This window comes from Carcharodon carcharias, chromosome 15 (genome assembly GCF_017639515.1).
Source record: "Carcharodon carcharias isolate sCarCar2 chromosome 15, sCarCar2.pri, whole genome shotgun sequence".
In the NCBI taxonomy this organism is placed as follows: Eukaryota; Metazoa; Chordata; class Chondrichthyes; order Lamniformes; family Lamnidae; genus Carcharodon; species Carcharodon carcharias.
Window position 1 is genome coordinate 87,726,372 of NC_054481.1, and position 16,577 is coordinate 87,742,948.

General features: G+C 41.3%; 1 protein-coding gene across 6 annotated transcripts in view; it reads left to right on the top strand.

The window, feature by feature from the left end:
* Nucleotides 1–201: 201 nt before the first annotated feature.
* tmem269 (transmembrane protein 269) overlaps nucleotides 202–16,577 on the top strand; it is a 141,928-nt gene continuing 125,552 nt past the window's right edge. For 4 of the 6 annotated variants that reach the window (XR_005945398.1, XM_041207306.1, XM_041207308.1 and 1 more), the window contains exon 1: nucleotides 228–325. The gene's annotated coding sequence lies outside the window, so the exon portion shown is untranslated. Of the gene's footprint in view, nucleotides 326–16,577 lie in introns of all 6 variants that reach the window. The other 2 variants (XM_041207305.1, XM_041207309.1) reach the window with 1 other exon arrangement.

Here is a 16,577-nt window from a genome sequence, read left to right on the forward strand (position 1 = left end):
ACACTAGAAAGAGTGAAGGAGGCTAAAAAGCTTCCAATTTACCTACTTCCCTCTCCCTGTCCCGACCTCTCTGAGTCTGGCGCCGGCGCACACCTGTCGCGCGTGCGGTCCCTCCCCTCCCCCTCCCCTCTAGAAGCCGCTGGAAGCCGGTGCGCGCGACTCTTGCCCAGGCGGCCGAACCTGTTTTATTGAGAAGCTGCCGGAGCCACAGTCAGTGCGGCGGGTGGACGAGGCAGAGAGTGAAGGTACGCTCTCTGCACTCATCTTCAGACAGCGGCCGCTTCTGTGTCATAACAAACCTTAACCCCGTGTTTGTCATTTTTAGGTAAGTTATTCGATTCACCCCTCATTCGGGTAAACGACAATGATGCGGTATTGGTATTTTTTTTTCTGTTGTTGAATAGCAATACCCTGCTCAGTTGTGGGGATACACGGTTGACATCCCTAGAAAGAAAGGAATACAATCTCGCCCGATTGGATGAGTCGGTTCCGGGGATTAGATCTTGTGTGAAATGTGTTGAAATCGTCAGCAGCCGCCTTCGGGATTTTTAAGTCGCATCGACAACCAAAATGTTGGAGATCCCCTCCCCGGTGCTGCTGGCTTAAGCGCCATTTAGAGCGTCTCCCGCTCTTTGCGACCGACTTGAGGGTCCATCTATCTATCCCTGGCTGGACCATCCATCCTCCTCCCCGACTCGGACTAACCGTGTGTCGGCTACATTTCATTTTTTGTTACTCACCTTTGTACGTCGATGCAGCTGATGTGTATGTTTGCAATTGACGCAGGGGGCGGGGGGGAGGACACCAGGTTTGCTCCCCTGTTATTCACATCCTGACTGCAATAGAGATATTAACTGGTTGACTTTGATCAACCTCTGATTGTGGATGGGAGGGAGCTTGAGCTGTTGAAGATGTTAATGTGCAAAGTTCTATTCTTCCAAATGACCTTTTCCTTGGTATAATTTAAAATCTGTTCCACCACATCAATGTCCAGTGCATCTTTATTTTTTGCCACCTGTTATGTCTTCTGGTTCCCATAAGTCAGAAACAATTGCACTTCAGACTCAAAGTGCTGTGGTTTTATCGAGTGTATTCCTTGCTGCTCTCCACGTGGCTTGTGGACTGATACATAGGGTGGGATTTTCCAGTCCCACGCATCGTGGGAATTGATGAGGGTGGGACAGAAAATTTGACGGACCCCAGCCAAAGGTCCATTGACTTCAGGCTGGAATTTCTGGTCTTGCCCACGTGACTGCAGTGGGATAGTGAATATGGCACTCTAGGCTACGTATTCAAATAACAATTATTTTCTAGCTCTTTACGAATAATACAACATAACACCACCCCGTTCCAGATGGAAAATAATATCATCATCTTTCATACGCTTTCCAATGTACTATCTAGGTTCATAAAAACAAAGTACTGGAAAAACTCAGCAGCATCTATTTCTCTCTCCACCGATGCTGCCAGCCCTGCTTAGTTTTTCCAGCATTTTTTGTTTTTATTTCACATTACCAGCATCTGCAGTATTTTGCTTTCATCATACTACCTTGGTTCGTTATTTGACAGCACCATTTATTGATCAGTTGGAATTCAGAGATCAGTAACATTAAGTCACTGAGGGATGTATTTTTTTGTGGCGAGTTGGAAGAACTAAAGAACTTTAAAGGACAGAAAGGCTATTAACTCATCTTGTCCTCGTTGGTTGCCAAAACAATTCAAAAAAAGCTGTTTATTCTTGTTTTGCTCCGATTGATGTAGTCCCTAACATCTAAGTCCTATTATCTCAAGTCTCCTCAAATCTATAATAGTTTCCCATCCCTTGTCATCATTCTGGTGAATCTACATTGTACATTCTTGGTAGCTTTAATGTCCTTTCCACAATGGGGCACCCAAAACTACATATGAGTTTTTTTCTTAAGGAATATTTTATACTAGTAGAGACCAGGAAAACATGTGTTGGCCAAATTAGTGTCTTTATTGCAACAGTAATTCTTTAAATACGGAATTTTTAGTTATTCTTTCATCAAAGACTTAACAAACTCAAAACTCTCAACTGCAAAAAGCTACATAAAGCAGTCCATGAGTGAAAATAGGTCTGGAAAATTAAATACAGATTTTGTCAGGTCTGGCCTTGTGACTTGTTTATAGTCGTAAAATATGAAAGTCTAATTGGAATGTTTCTCCTGAGTTGAAGACACAAGGTTACGTCTGGCTTAATATTATACAAGGAATGAACACTATATTTCCTTGAAATTTTCATGTTATAATTTCAGCATCTGCCACCATACAAAATATCTTCCTAACTACCAGTCTTGTTTTATGACAAAGTCATTGTTTAGGATTCCGTTTCGTAGCAACATTATAACTGCTTCTGCTTGTCCATAGGAGTTAAATTGTGTAGAAAGTCTGAAGAGTATGGACTATTATCATCTTTGTCCCTAGAATCAAAACTGATATATTATTTTAATTTATTTGACAGCATTTCTAAAACATTTCTCATTCAAATCTTGTGAATATCTATATTAGCACAAAGAATAGCTTTTGAATAATAAGTTGTATCAAATAATTGTTCTCATCATTTTGCTAACGTAATCAATTTAATCATCTAAGCCATGACTCCCATGCTACCTCCTCTATCCCATGCCTTTACATCCTTTCTATGCCATCCCCATCCCATTTCTTTGATTCTGCTCTTGCCATCTCCATCCCTCGCAGCAGCAGGCCGGGATTTTCCAGCTGCATTGTGGCAGGACCTGCTACTGGAGGTTCAGCGGCCCAGCCAAAAGTCTATTGACTTCCAGTGGAACTGGCCAATCCTGGTGGCAGGTGGGACTAGAAAATCCCACCCACTGTCTCTACAGTTAGGGTACCTTTGTTGTTGGGGTCCTCTTATCTCCTGTTGTTTTTACTCTTTCCCCTGACCCCACCCCCACCATCCTCAACACTGCCACTGACCATTGGGCACACGTATTGTCCCACATTTTAGCTCTCCCTCACTTGACATGCCTTGGCATATGCCAGGTACTGCTCACCAAATAACCCTACCAACAGACATGTCAATTAAACAGACCAACCCAAACAGTTCAGACAGGCAAAAACAGCATTAAAGATCATTTATGGTGACATATTGATTCTTGTATTCCACATCCCAATTTATGAAACCAGTGCGTAAAGTTGTATTCTTAGAGTAAAGGTGATGAAAAATTGAACTTACTCCTGCGGAGAATTAGAAAAGTCAATTATACCTCCTTACCAACTCATGCAGTTTTATGGTGGCACAGATCAAATAAGCTTTCAGAAAAAGAAATGAGAGGTAAACTGCAACACCAAACATGTGACTGCAGGATGTCATGATGGTGCTGATGTCAGGTGTGACTGGAGTGCAATAATGAAACAGCTGCTTTGGTTGAATTGTTTTACCCCACCACCGATTTATGCTGGTGCTTCTGGAAGAGGTCCTTCCCAAACATGTAAACCACCAAAGTCAGAGACAGCCATTATTTTGACTATTAATGGGGCAGGACAGCTGAACTTTGACATCAATGTGATTGTTTTTCTGATGTGTTTGGTATAGTTTGCTGGGGAACAAAGTAAAAAGGCATGTGATCACTTTCTGTCTCTGATTTGTCTCACTGAACAAACGCGGCAGCAAAATGACTACCTTTTTATAATTAATAATGCTCTATTTTATTGGGACATATTAGGATTGGCCTTTGCATGTTTAAGATGAAGAATTTTAGCAAAATTTATTTTTCAATAACTTCTAGTTGTCAAAAGTACAAATTAGAGTATGTTCTTACCAGTATAAATGCACAGTAATACACACTACTGATAAAGCTTAGAGTTGAAAATGTGTTACAGGATGCAACTTGTTACAATAAAGCATGTAACTCTGAGGTTGCGCAGAATTTAAAGAATGGAATATTTTTGATTCCAGTCCCTTCATGTGATATTTAAAAGTCTAAACTATTATCAGTGGTTTAAAAAAAAATATGGCTCATTAAGGGGAAGGAAATCTGCCATCCTTATCTGTCCAGCCCCCAGACACACAGCAATATGGTTGACTCTCAACTGCCCTCTTGAAATAGTCTAGCAAGCCACTCAGCTGTACCAACACCAACAGAAAAGTCAAAAAACCAGTCGGAGCACCGTACATCGACGTAGGCAGCAGAAACAACAATGACACACCCAGTCCTGTCAACCCTGTAAAGTCATCCTTATCAACATCTGGGGGTTTGTGTCAAAGTTGGGAGAGCCGACCCACAGACTAGTCAGATGGCAGCCTGATCCAGTCGTACTCACCAAGTCATACCTTACAGCCATTGACCCAGACACCACCATCACCAACCCCAAATATGTCCTGTCTCACCAGCAGGATAGAACCACCCAGGCCAGGTGTGGTTGTACGGTGGTATACAGTGGGGAGGCAATTGCTCTGGAGTCTTCAACATTCATTCCGAACCCTATGATGTCTCGGGCCAAACATGGACAAGGAGGCCTTCAGCTGATTACCACCTACACCAACCGCCTTCACCCACTCCCTCAGACTGGATCTGTGGCAGGTAATGAAGGAACTAACAAAACAGTAAAACCTACTAGGTCTTGGTCTCACCAATTTACCTATTATGGATGCATCTGTTCATTGTAGTAGTAATAGAAGTGACCACAGCATGGTCTTTGTGGAGATGTAGTCCTGTCTTTACACACAGGATATTCTCCATCGCGTTGTGTGTTACCAGTAATGTGCTAAATGGGATACATTTTGAATAGATCCATCAGCTCAAAACTGGGCACCCATGAGGTGCTGTGTGCCATCAGCAGCAGAATTGTATTCAACCACAACCTCTAACCTCATGGGCCTGGCAGGTCCCTCACTCTACCATTACATTCAAGTCAGGCACCAGCCTTGGTTCAATGAAAAGTGCAGAAGAGGATGCCAGAAGCAGGACCCAGCATAACAAAAAATGAGGTATCAATTTGGTGAAGCTACAAGGCAAGGCTACTTGACAATGGAAATAGCATGTGATAGAGCTAAATGATCCCGCATCAGAAGTATCAGATCAAAGCTCAGTCACCCTGTCACATCCAATTGTGAAAGGTGGGGGACAATTAAACAACTAACTGGAGGCACAGACTTAGTAAATATATCCCCGTACTTAATTGGGGAGCGCAGCAAATCCATGTGAAAGACAAAGCTGAAGCAACAACCATCTTCAGCCAGACGTGCCAAGGGGATGATCCATCTCGATTGGCCTCCTGAGGTCCCCAGCATCCCAAATACAGATCTTCAGCCAATTCGAATTCACTTCACATGATAGCAAGAAACGGCTGGATACTGCCAGGGTTAGCAGTTGTACTGAAGACGTGCTCCAGAACTAGCTGTACCCCTAGCCAAGCTGTTCCAGTACAGCTGCAACATCGGCCTCTACTTGGCAATGTGGAAAATTGCCCAGTCGTTTGTCCTGCGGTTTGTGAACAGGACATACAACCCAGCCAGTTATCACCTGTCATGAAAATATAATAATTTTCATATCATTGTTGGGATTTATTGTAAAATAGGAATAGTGGGGTCTGGAGTGTGCATGTGTTATATCAGAAATCCCTTGACTGGTTTGGAGTTGGTGAATATTAAGGTTACAAGTAAGAGAAGCACTTTGAATTCAGGAGTTAGTGTGAGGTTTTTTTTTAAAGTGGTGAGACTACAATATGGCTTTAACAGTTGCTATGACTTGTCTTGGAGTTGAAGTTATAATGTTGGTTGGCTTAGAAAAGGCAAACAAAGCTAAGTTAATGGAATTGGCAGATAAGTTACAATTAGAATTACCTGCAAGGGTAACAAAATCAGAAAGATATAGCACAGCATTTGAAATTGGAAGGAATACCTGAGAGACCAAGTCAGCAAAAAAGAAAGAGAGGGCATCTCAAAGGGAGGTAGACATGGCAAGGTTAGAAAGGCAAAAGAGAGAGAATTCCAGCTTAAACTGCTGGCGGTTAAAAAAGAGACACCAGAAGGTGCGGAAGGACTTATTTCCAGATCAGAACCCAGTGGGGAAATGTTTATTTGTATAAGCTCTTCCAAAGTTTGAAGAAAGCGATTCTTTATTTCATTTGAGAAGATAGCTAAACAGATGAAATGGTCACAGGAAAACTGGACATTGTTGTTACAATCCAGGTTGGTGGATAAAGCACATGAGGTTTATGTTTCACTGTCTGAAGAAATGTCAGTGAACAATGATGTGGTTTGAAAAAGGCTCTGTTGAGTGCATATAAGTTGGTTTCTGAGGCATACAGGCAGAAATTTAGGAATATGAGAAAACAGCCTGGGCAAACTTATGTTGAGTTTGAGAGAGCAAAACAATGTAATTTTGACTGCTGGATACAGGCATTAAAGATAGAGATAACATATGCAGCTCCTAGAGAAGTAATTCTTTTGTGAGAATTTAATGATTCATTTTCTTCAGTAGTGAGAACTCATGGAGGAACAGAGGGTTGAAATGGTAAGACAAGCAGCAGAGCTAGCTGCGGATTGAGTTAGTTCATAGAGCTAAACATTTTATTTGCCACCCTTTTAAATCAGAAAAGGATAGAGAGTGGGAAGGTGAAAGGAAGATGGGTAGTCAGGGAAGAGGAGTAGGTGGAAGTTCCCGGAAATCTTTTTCTCAATTAAAAAGAAAGGTGCAGAGGGTAGAAGTGACACTCAAATTGAAATGTTTTCATTGTAATAAAGTTGGACACACAGTCAGTGTGTTGGAAATTGCAGGGAAAATCTGGTGGGATCATTGGGGTGCAGAAAGGCTCTGGAAGTAAAAGTACTGAGGGTTCTGAGGTTCAGGCACAGGAAAAACCAGTGGTTTGTGTACAGGTAAAACAGGAAGAAGCCGTAATAGATAAAGAAGTGGGAATGTGTTCACAATTTACCCAAGAGTTCTGAGGAGCGAGTTGCAGAAACGTTTAAAGATTTTGTGTGCAAAGGGAAAGTCTTTCTGTGTGTACAGGGCGGAGTAGGTAAAGATCTTAAAATTTTGAGAGACACGGACTGGTCAATCCTTAATGTTGTGGGATAGTGACATTTGTTGTACAGAGGGATATCGGAGGAACAGTTGATAAGTGGGGTTCATGGAGATGCTAAACCTATTCCATCGTGGAAGGAAATTAAAGAGTAAATGGAAAACAGGTGAGGTGATTATTGGAGCAGTGGAAAAATTGCCCATTGCAGGGGTTCAATTTATTTTAGGTAATTATATAGCTGGGCCCCAGATGTGGGTGATGCCTATGGTAGTTGAGCTTTCTGTAGAAGTGTTTTCCACTGAAGTGTTGTAGAGAGAGCATCCTGGATTGTTTCCAGATTGTGTGATAACAAGCTCACAGGTTGAAACAAGAAGAACAGGAAGTTAAAAGGCAGAGAGTAGGTGTGAAGTCCAATGAGCTGACACTGTGTTTGATATGATTGTTCAGGAAGAAAGACTGGAGGACAATGCAGCTGAGGTATTTAGGTCAAGACAGTTGGTGGAGTCACAGAAAAGGGATACACAAATAAGACAGTTATATCAGAAAGCTTATTCAGAAGCTGAGGCAGAATGGTACTGTTTTAATGAGAAAATGGCAGCCTTATCATGTTTCAGCAAATGAAAGCTGGAGGGGAGTGCATCAGATTGTTATACCATTTGGATATAGAAATGAGATTCCTTGGATAGCTCATGAAATTCCAATGGGGGAACATTTAGGAATTAGAAAGACAGAGATAAAAATGTTTTTGTATTTTTGCTACTCTGGATTGCATAGAGATGTAGTGAAATTCTGTAGAACATGTCACACATGTCAGATGATAGGGAAACCACAAGCAGTGCTTAAACTGGCCCCTTTAATTCCAATTCCAGCATTTGAAGAACCTTCCACTAGGGTCATGATTGATTGTGTAGGACCCCTCCCTAAGACTAAAAGTGGAAATCCATACTTACTGACATAATGGATGTGTCTACAATGTTTCCTGAAGCGATACCTTTGAAAAATATTACAACAAAGAGAATTGTGGAAGAGTTGACTGCATTTTCACAAGACATGGTTTGCCAAAAGAAATACAATCAGATCAGGGTTCAAATTTCATTTCACACTGTTTGAGGAAGTAATGAACAGTTTAGGGATAGAACAGCTTAAGTCAACAGCTTACCACCCTGAGTCACAAGGGGCTTTGGAAAGATGGCATCAAACTTTAAAAACTACAATGAGGGCAGAGAGTTAGGATTATCCACATGATTGGGATAGGGGAATTCCATTCTTGTTATTTGTTATTAGGGATGCTCCTACTGATTCGATTGGTTTTATTTCTTTTGAACTAGTTGATGGTCATGAGGTAAGAGGACCACTGAAATTGGCTCATGAGAAATTGGTGGGTCAAAATTCGAAAACTACTCTCCTGGATTATGCATCAGGCTTCAGAGAAAGATTGGACGGAGCATGTGTGTTAGCTAGGCAACACTTAAAGATTTCACAGCAAGTGATGAAAGTGAAGGTAGACAAAAGCTTGTAGTTTTTTTTGCTGGGGAAAAAATGCTGGTTCTGTTCCCAGCACTGGATGACTTGTGAAAGGCAAGGTTTAGTGGGCCTTACAGGATTGACGTAAATTATTTAATAAATACTCCAGATAGAAGAAAGAATCAGAGGGTGTATCATGGAAATATGTTTGAAAAGTACCTTGACAGGGAAGAGGACCAAAAGGAAGTGTTAGTGGTGGTAGATAAAGAGAAAGAGGTAGAAATGCAGTAGTCTGGAATTAATTTTCCTCTGATCAAATTGGATAATGAGGGGGTACTTGAGAATTGAAATGTAATATTGAGTTACCTTCCAGACAGGTGTCAAGTGATTTGGAGAAGCTATTGAAGTCTCACAAAGCTAGTTATGGAAATAAGCTAGGGAGAGCAAATTTAGCTATACATGATGTATGTGTAGAAGTTTCAACTTCAATAAGGCAACATACTTGTAGTTAAATCCGGCAAAGTTATCGCAAGCACAGAAAGAAATTGAATTCATGCTTCAAATTGATATCATTGAGTCTAGCTGCAGTAACTGGAGTTAGCCTATTGTGCTCGTACCAAAACCGCATGGGACACAAAGACGATATGTGGACTATTGAAAGGTGAATGCGATGACAAAAGCGGATTCATATCCTATACCGTGTTTCGAAGAGTGCATTGAGCAAGTGGGATAGTCAAAATTTATCACAAAGGTTGACTTGCTAAGAGGATATTGGCAAATAACGTTATTGGAGAGAGCAAAGGAAATATCAGCTTTTGTGATGCTAGATGAACTATATCAGTTTAATCTTGCCATTTGATATGAAAAATGCACCTGCAATATTTCAAAGACGACAAATAAAGCAATTGCAGGACTGAGCAATTTTGCTGTTTACATTAACAACTTGGGAGGAGCATTTACAGCATCTGGAAGAATTGTTTTGTTGATTACAAGAAGCTAATTTGATGATGAAGTTACCTAAAAGTGAACTTGCATAAGTGCAAGTTACATATCTAGGCCAAACCATTGGACATGGTCTGCGAGAGTGTTGAAAGTCAAGGTTATCGTGTATTTCCCCGTGCCTACAACAAAAAGTTTTGAGATCTCTGGATATGAGTGGTTTTTATCAGAAATTTGTACCAAATTTTAGCAGTGTGGTTGCTTCATTGACTGAGCTATTTAAAAAGAACAAGAAATTTCAATGGACACAGGAGTGTCAAAAGGTATTTGACAGTTTGAAAACTGTATTGACTGCAACACCAATTATGCCAAGCAATTTAAGTTGGCCATTGACACAAGTGATATAGGCTTTCGGGCCATATTGTTACAAGAAGATGACACTGGAATTGAGAAACCGATGGGGTATTTTTTACGGAAGTTGAATGTACAACAGAGGATATTCAACGATCAAAAAGGAGATCTGGGTCTGGTGTTTAGTATTGCAGTATTTTGAGATTTCATGGCAAACAATTGTTTATACAGACCACAATCTTTTAAAGTTTCTAAACAAGTTTAGAGACCGAAGTGCAAGGCTATTCAGATGGAGTTTATTACTACAATCATAGTTATGTTTTATGCATGCATCTGGTAATGTAATAGTGTAATAAGTATAGGAGATAATGTAAGATGAGCTAAGAAAATGGAGCCATCTTTTTAAAATTATGACTTCATTTTTTGATAAAGGGGGAAGAGTGATAAATGTAATAATTTTCACAATGTTATTGGGATTTATTATAAAGTAGGAATAGTGTGGTCTGGATAGGTGTGTGTTTGTGTGTGTGTGTGACTTAAATGAATTAAAGACAGCTGGTCTGAAGGCTTTGGTGTATTAGGAGAGAAGCTAGGTTTGAAATGCTAAATAAGTAAACGTGGCTGAAGTTGTAGAATGTGAGGGGTTATGGAAAATTTGAATTTTTAAATAAACCAAAGTAGTTGAATTTCAAGAGACGGTGAAATGTTACACTAAGCCAGAAGAAGCCAAATCAGTGTGTTTATTTTTTTCCATAGCTTACAGATAAAATTGTTACCATGAAAGATTTTTATTATTAGAAAGGTAAAGTCCAAAGACATATTGGAACAATGGGATTTACATTAAAAAGGGAGAAACGTGTAAAGGAGATGAGTTTGTGTAAGAGGACATTCTAAGATCTAACAAATGTGAAAAGCCTCCAGTCTCTGTGCCAAGCTACTGTCTATAAGAACCAAAGCTAAGAGAATTCACTGTGAAAAGCTCTGTCCAGGGTATCGTGTGCTTTGCCTGGGACTATTAAAATCTGTTTTTACCGTTGCCTTAATGGGGGTGTAAATGGGAGTCAGATTAATTAGGGGAGCTAGGAGATATCATAGTAGTAATTTGTAGACCTATGTATGTGTTTAAAATCTTTTATTAATAAATGTTTAATTTAGCTTTGTAAAAACCTCTAAGCCTCTGTGGACTTATTATCCCTGAATTCAAGGCATACATCTTGAAATAAAAATAAAAATTGCAAAACAGTCGTGGCAGTTGTTTCAAGTTTCCTTTGGGAGTTGAGCAGTTCAGCATTTACCATCTGCTGTGCCATAACACCTCCCCATTAGCTTCCTCTTGGTCATCAGCAAAGTGATGGAAAGGGTTGCCAACAGTGCTATCAAGTGGCACTTACTCAGTAATAACCTACTCAACTTTATACTCAATTTCAGTTCTGCCAGGGCCACTCGGCTCCTGACCTCATTACAGCCTTGGTCCAAACATGGATAAAAGAGTTGAACTCGAAGTGATCTAAGAGTCACTACGCTGGTGGCACAATGGCAATGTTACTAGACTGGCAATCCAGAGGCCCAGGATAATGCTCTGAGGACACGAGTTTGAATCCCACTATGGCAGCTGGTGGAATTTAAATTCAATTAATAAAAGTCAGGAATTAAAAGCTAGTTTTGGTAAAAAGTGATCATGAAACCATTGTCGGTTGTCAAGAAAACCCACTTGGTTCACAGATGTACTTTTAGGAAAGGAAATCTGCTGTCCTTACCTGGTCTGGCCTGGCCTGCATATTACTGTAGATCCATGGCAATGTGGTTGACTCTTACTAGGCTATTTTAGAATCCAATTAAGTCACTCAGTTGTATCAAATAGCCACAAAGCATACAAAAAGGAATAAAATGGGATGGATCACCAAGCATTCACCTAAGCACCGAAAATGACAATGGTACACCCAGCCCTGTTAACCCTGCAAAGTTCTCTTTACTAACATCTGAGGGCTTGTGCCAAAATTGGGAGAGCTGTCTGACAGACTAATCAAGCAACAGCTTAATATAGTGATACTCATGGAATCACACCTTACAGATATTGTCCCAGATACCACAATCACCATCCCTGGGTATGTCCTGTTCCACCAGAGGTGGCAGGTGGCAGGCACAGTGGTATGTGGTCAGGAGGAAGGTGCCCTGGGAGTCCTCAACATCAAATCTGGACCCCATGAAGTCTTATGGCATCAGGTCAAACATGGGCAAGGAAACCTGTGCTCCAGAACTAGCTGTGACCCTAGCCAGTCTGTTCCAGAACAGCTGCAGCACTGGCATCTGCCCGGCAATATGGAAAGTTGTCCAGGCATATCCTGTACCCAAAAAGCAGGAAAAATCCAACCTGTCCAATTTCCACCCCCATCAGCCTACTCTCGTCAACAGTAACGTGATGGAAGATGTTGTTGACAGTGCTATCAAGTGGCACTTACTCAGCAATAACCTGCTCACAGGGTGCTCAGTTTGGGTTCTGCCAGGGTCACTTGGCTCCTGACCTCATTACAGCCTTGGTTCAAACATGGGCAAAAGAGCTGAACTCCAGAGGTGAGAGTGACTGCCCTTGACATCAAGGCAGCATTTGACAAATATGGCATCAAGGAGCCGTAGCAAAACTGGAATCAGTGGATATCAGGGGGAAAGCTCTCCACTGGTTGAAGTCAAGTCTAGCACAAGGCAATGACTGATTGATTGATTGTTGGGGGCAAATCATCCCAGCCCCAGGACATCACAGCAGGAGTTCATCAAGGTAGTGTCCTCATCCCAACCATCTTCAGTTGTTTTATCAATGAGCATCCCTCCATCATAAGGTCTGAAGTGGGGATGTTTGTTGATGATTACATGATGTTCAGCACCATTCATGCACCTCAAATACTGAAGCAGTCCATGCCCATATGCAACAAGACCTGGACAACATTCAGGCTTTGGCTGATAAGTGGCAAGTAACATTCGTGCTACACAAGTGCCAGGCAATTACCATATCCGACGAAAGAATCCAACCATCTCCCCTTGACATTCAATGGCATTACCAACATTGAATTCCAAACCATCAACATCCTGGGGTTACCATTGACCAGAAAATGAATGAGACCAACCATATAAATACTGTGGTTACAAGAGCAGGTCAGAGGCTGGGAAGTCTGCAACGAGTAACTCGCCTTCTGACTCCCCAAAGCCTGTCCACCATCGCTACAAGGCACAAGTCATGAGTAATGGAATAGTCTCCACTTATCTGGAATGCAGCTCCAACAATGCTCAAGAAACTCAACACCATCCAGGACAAAGCAGCCCACTTGATTGGCACCCCATCCACTCTTCACTCCCTCTACCACTGACTCACAGTGGCAGCAGTGTGTACCATCTACAAGCTGCACTGCAGCAACTCATCCAGCTTCCTTGGACAGCATCTTCCAAACCTGCTATCTCTACCACCTAGAAGGACAAGTGCAGCAGGCGTATGGGAACGCCACCTGCAAATTTGCCTCCAATCCACACATTAGCCTGACTTGGAATTTCCTTCATTTTCGCTGGATCAATACCTTGGAACTCTCTCCATAACAGCATTGTGGATCTACCAATACCACTTGGACTGCTGTGGTTCAAGAAGGTGGTTCACTACCGTCTTTTCGAGGGTGTTTCTTACGTGTTCATGCAGACTCGATGGGCCGAAGGGCCTCTTCTGCATTGTGATTCTGGTAATTAGAGATGAGCAACAAATGCTGGCCTAACCAGCTGCACTTGCATCCTGTCAAAATTATTTTCCTATTTACTGTTACTTTTAATTTTGGTGAGTCCCTGATCCTAGTTCAACATTAGTGTCCTTTGTCGATATTGACACACAGTAGTTATTCATTTTCTCATTTTGATTTCCCACTAGGATAGCTTATATATCTATCATGATAAATGTATTAGCTAGCGTAACTCCCAAATTCCAGGAACTGATGGCTAAGACATTAACGAAAGAACCACCACCCCAAAAAAATAAACTAAATTTTTGTTTTTAGTTCTGTTATTCCTCAGGAAGTTAGTTACAGAACAGCATGTGGCTCTGCTCCAGACAACTTAGTTAAAATGAGCTGTTTCCTCTCTTCGATAATTTCAGAGATGAATATCACCATTATATAGAGGAAGTTCTTAATTCTATTAAAAGTAGTCGGACTTGGTGCATCACTCATCTCAAATTGAATGCTGAATCCCCTTTTCTTGGAGGGGGCCGGTTGGGAGGAACGTTCCAACTCTTTTCACAAAGGTAAAAGCAAAGTACTGCGGATGCTGCAAATCTGAAATAAAAACAAGAAAATTCTGGACTGTCACTGAGTTGTCATGACTGGAAGCACCTGTGGAGAGAAACAGGTAGCATTTCAAGTCCAATATGACTTAAGAGTCTTTTTTTTATTCACTCATGGGATGTGGGTGCTGCTGGCTAAGCCAGCTTTTATTGCCCATTCCTAATTTCACATAAGGTGGTGGTAAGCTGCTGCCTTCAACTACTGCAGGCCATGTGATGTAGGTACACCCACACTGCTGTTAGGGAGGGAAGGATTTTGACTCTGTTCTGACATGGCAGGTGATGTATGCCAGGCAGAGCACATCCATGAGGGAAACTGGGTCGTGCTATCACAACGCTTTGTAATTTGTATTTATTACGAGATTTGTGTACTAAATTTAGAAGTATTAAGTCCAAGACCTTTAGAAATTTAAAAATTAAAATATTTATTAATACTATAATAACTCCTAAAATTCCTAATTATCCTGACTCCCAGTTACACTCCCTTTAAGGCAACAGTCCAGATTAGATTTCAGATTTAAAACAGAACCAGCAAATCAACAGAATACCCACTTGACAGTGGAATTCCAAATGACTTTTCAGTTTCATTATATAGCAGATTTATGCTCAAATGCTGGAGGCTTCATTAAGGCTATTTCACACACTCCTGTTAGATCGTACATGGCCTTCTCTTTCCACATAGCCTTTCATTCTCCTTTTATATATGTTTCTCTTTTTAATATGTAAATTATATTGTCCCATTTGTCTTTGAAACTGTATCTTCCTCACAATTTAAAAACTTTCACATTGCCACTATTGCCAGTAACCTTAGGGAAAAATAAACACATTCCTTAGCCTTGCTTACCTGGCTAGTTGTAAACAGACTAAGAAACAGACTCAAATCCAAATCTCTTCATTTTATCTAAAGAAATGCAAATTCCATTCACACCTCATATGCTAAGCCAATTACTCATTAGCCTGTCAAGCATTTAGCTTCTTTTGAAGCTTGTAGTCTACTTGACTCCAAATGTAATTAAATCACACACAGACCCAACCATATTTACCCCCATAAACTTGCTTTACAATAAACCACAAGAATATAATGAAACAAATGTTAGTTTCATGACAATTCAGTGACAGTGAAGGAATTTATATTTCCAAATTAGGATGGTGAACGGCTTGGCGGGTGGCAGTGTTCCCGTGTATCTGCTGCCCTTGTTCTTCGAGATAGTAGTGGTTGTGGGTTTGGAAAGCGCTGTCTGAGGAGGCTTGGTGAGTTTCTGTAATGAAGATGGTACACACTGCCACTATGTGTTGGTGCTGGAGGGATTAAATGTTTGTGGATGGGATGCCATCCAAGTGGTTAGCTGTGTCCTGGATGGTGTCAAGTTTCTTGTGTTGTTGGAGCTGCACTCACCCAGGCAAGTGGAGAGTACTCCATCACACTCCTGACTTGTGCCTTGTAGATGGTGGATAGGCTTTGGGGAACCATGAGGTGAGTTACTCACTACAGGATTCCCAGGCTGTGACGTGTTCCTATAGCCAAAGTATTTATATGGCTAGTCCAGTTCAGTTTCTGGTTAATGGTAACCGCCCCTGAACCCCCCCCCTCTTCTCCTCCTCCTCCTCCTCCCCAGGATGTTGGACTCAAAACATTAGTTCCTGTTAGCAGAGATGCTGCCAGACCTGAGTTTTTCCAGCATTTTCTGTTATTTATTTCCATCAAGGTCCTGGAGACGTACCATTGGTTTTATGCACATTCCATCGAAGCGTAACACCTTGTATCACAGCTGCTGATGTTAAATTTGTTGCGTTCTTGTTCTCAAGCAGAAATTCCATCTTGCTGAATTATCCTCTCACTAATATAAAAACAAAAAAACTGCGGATGCTGGAAATCCAAAACAAAAACAGAATTACCTGGAAAAACTCAGCAGGTCTGGCAGCATCGGCGGAGAAGAAAAGAGTTGACGTTTCGAGTCCTCATGACCCTTCGACAGGAGTTCTGTCGAAGGGTCATGAGGACTCGAAACATCAACTCTTCTTCTCCGCCGATGCTGCCAGACCTGCTGAGTTTTTCCAGGTAATTCTGTTTTTGTTATCCTCTCACTAAGTTGGGTGGTTTTGAAGCCGCCTTAATTGGGAATTATACTCTCAATAGAAGAACCTGCTGACCCAATACTCAAATGAAGCCCTTTATCTCACCTTCACCAAGGCACAGCAAATCTCATTGCCTGGGGAAAACCACAATATTTTCTCAAGAGGAGCTGAAGCTTCAAAACCCTTTTACACAATGTATGCCCTGGTTGGAAATAACCTACCATGTTCACTAAATCAAACATCCACAAGCAGCACACCCTCGGTGAAACCTGGCATATCACATACTTGTTGTTTAGAGAAGATCAGACACAGAAGGCAATGTGCACACTTTGTCAGTAGTCAGTTTTGGATGCTTTAGAGAGTGCTCATTGGGCTACCACCTAAGGTAGTTTCCACTGCTTTATGTGGCTCAGAATCTCTTGAG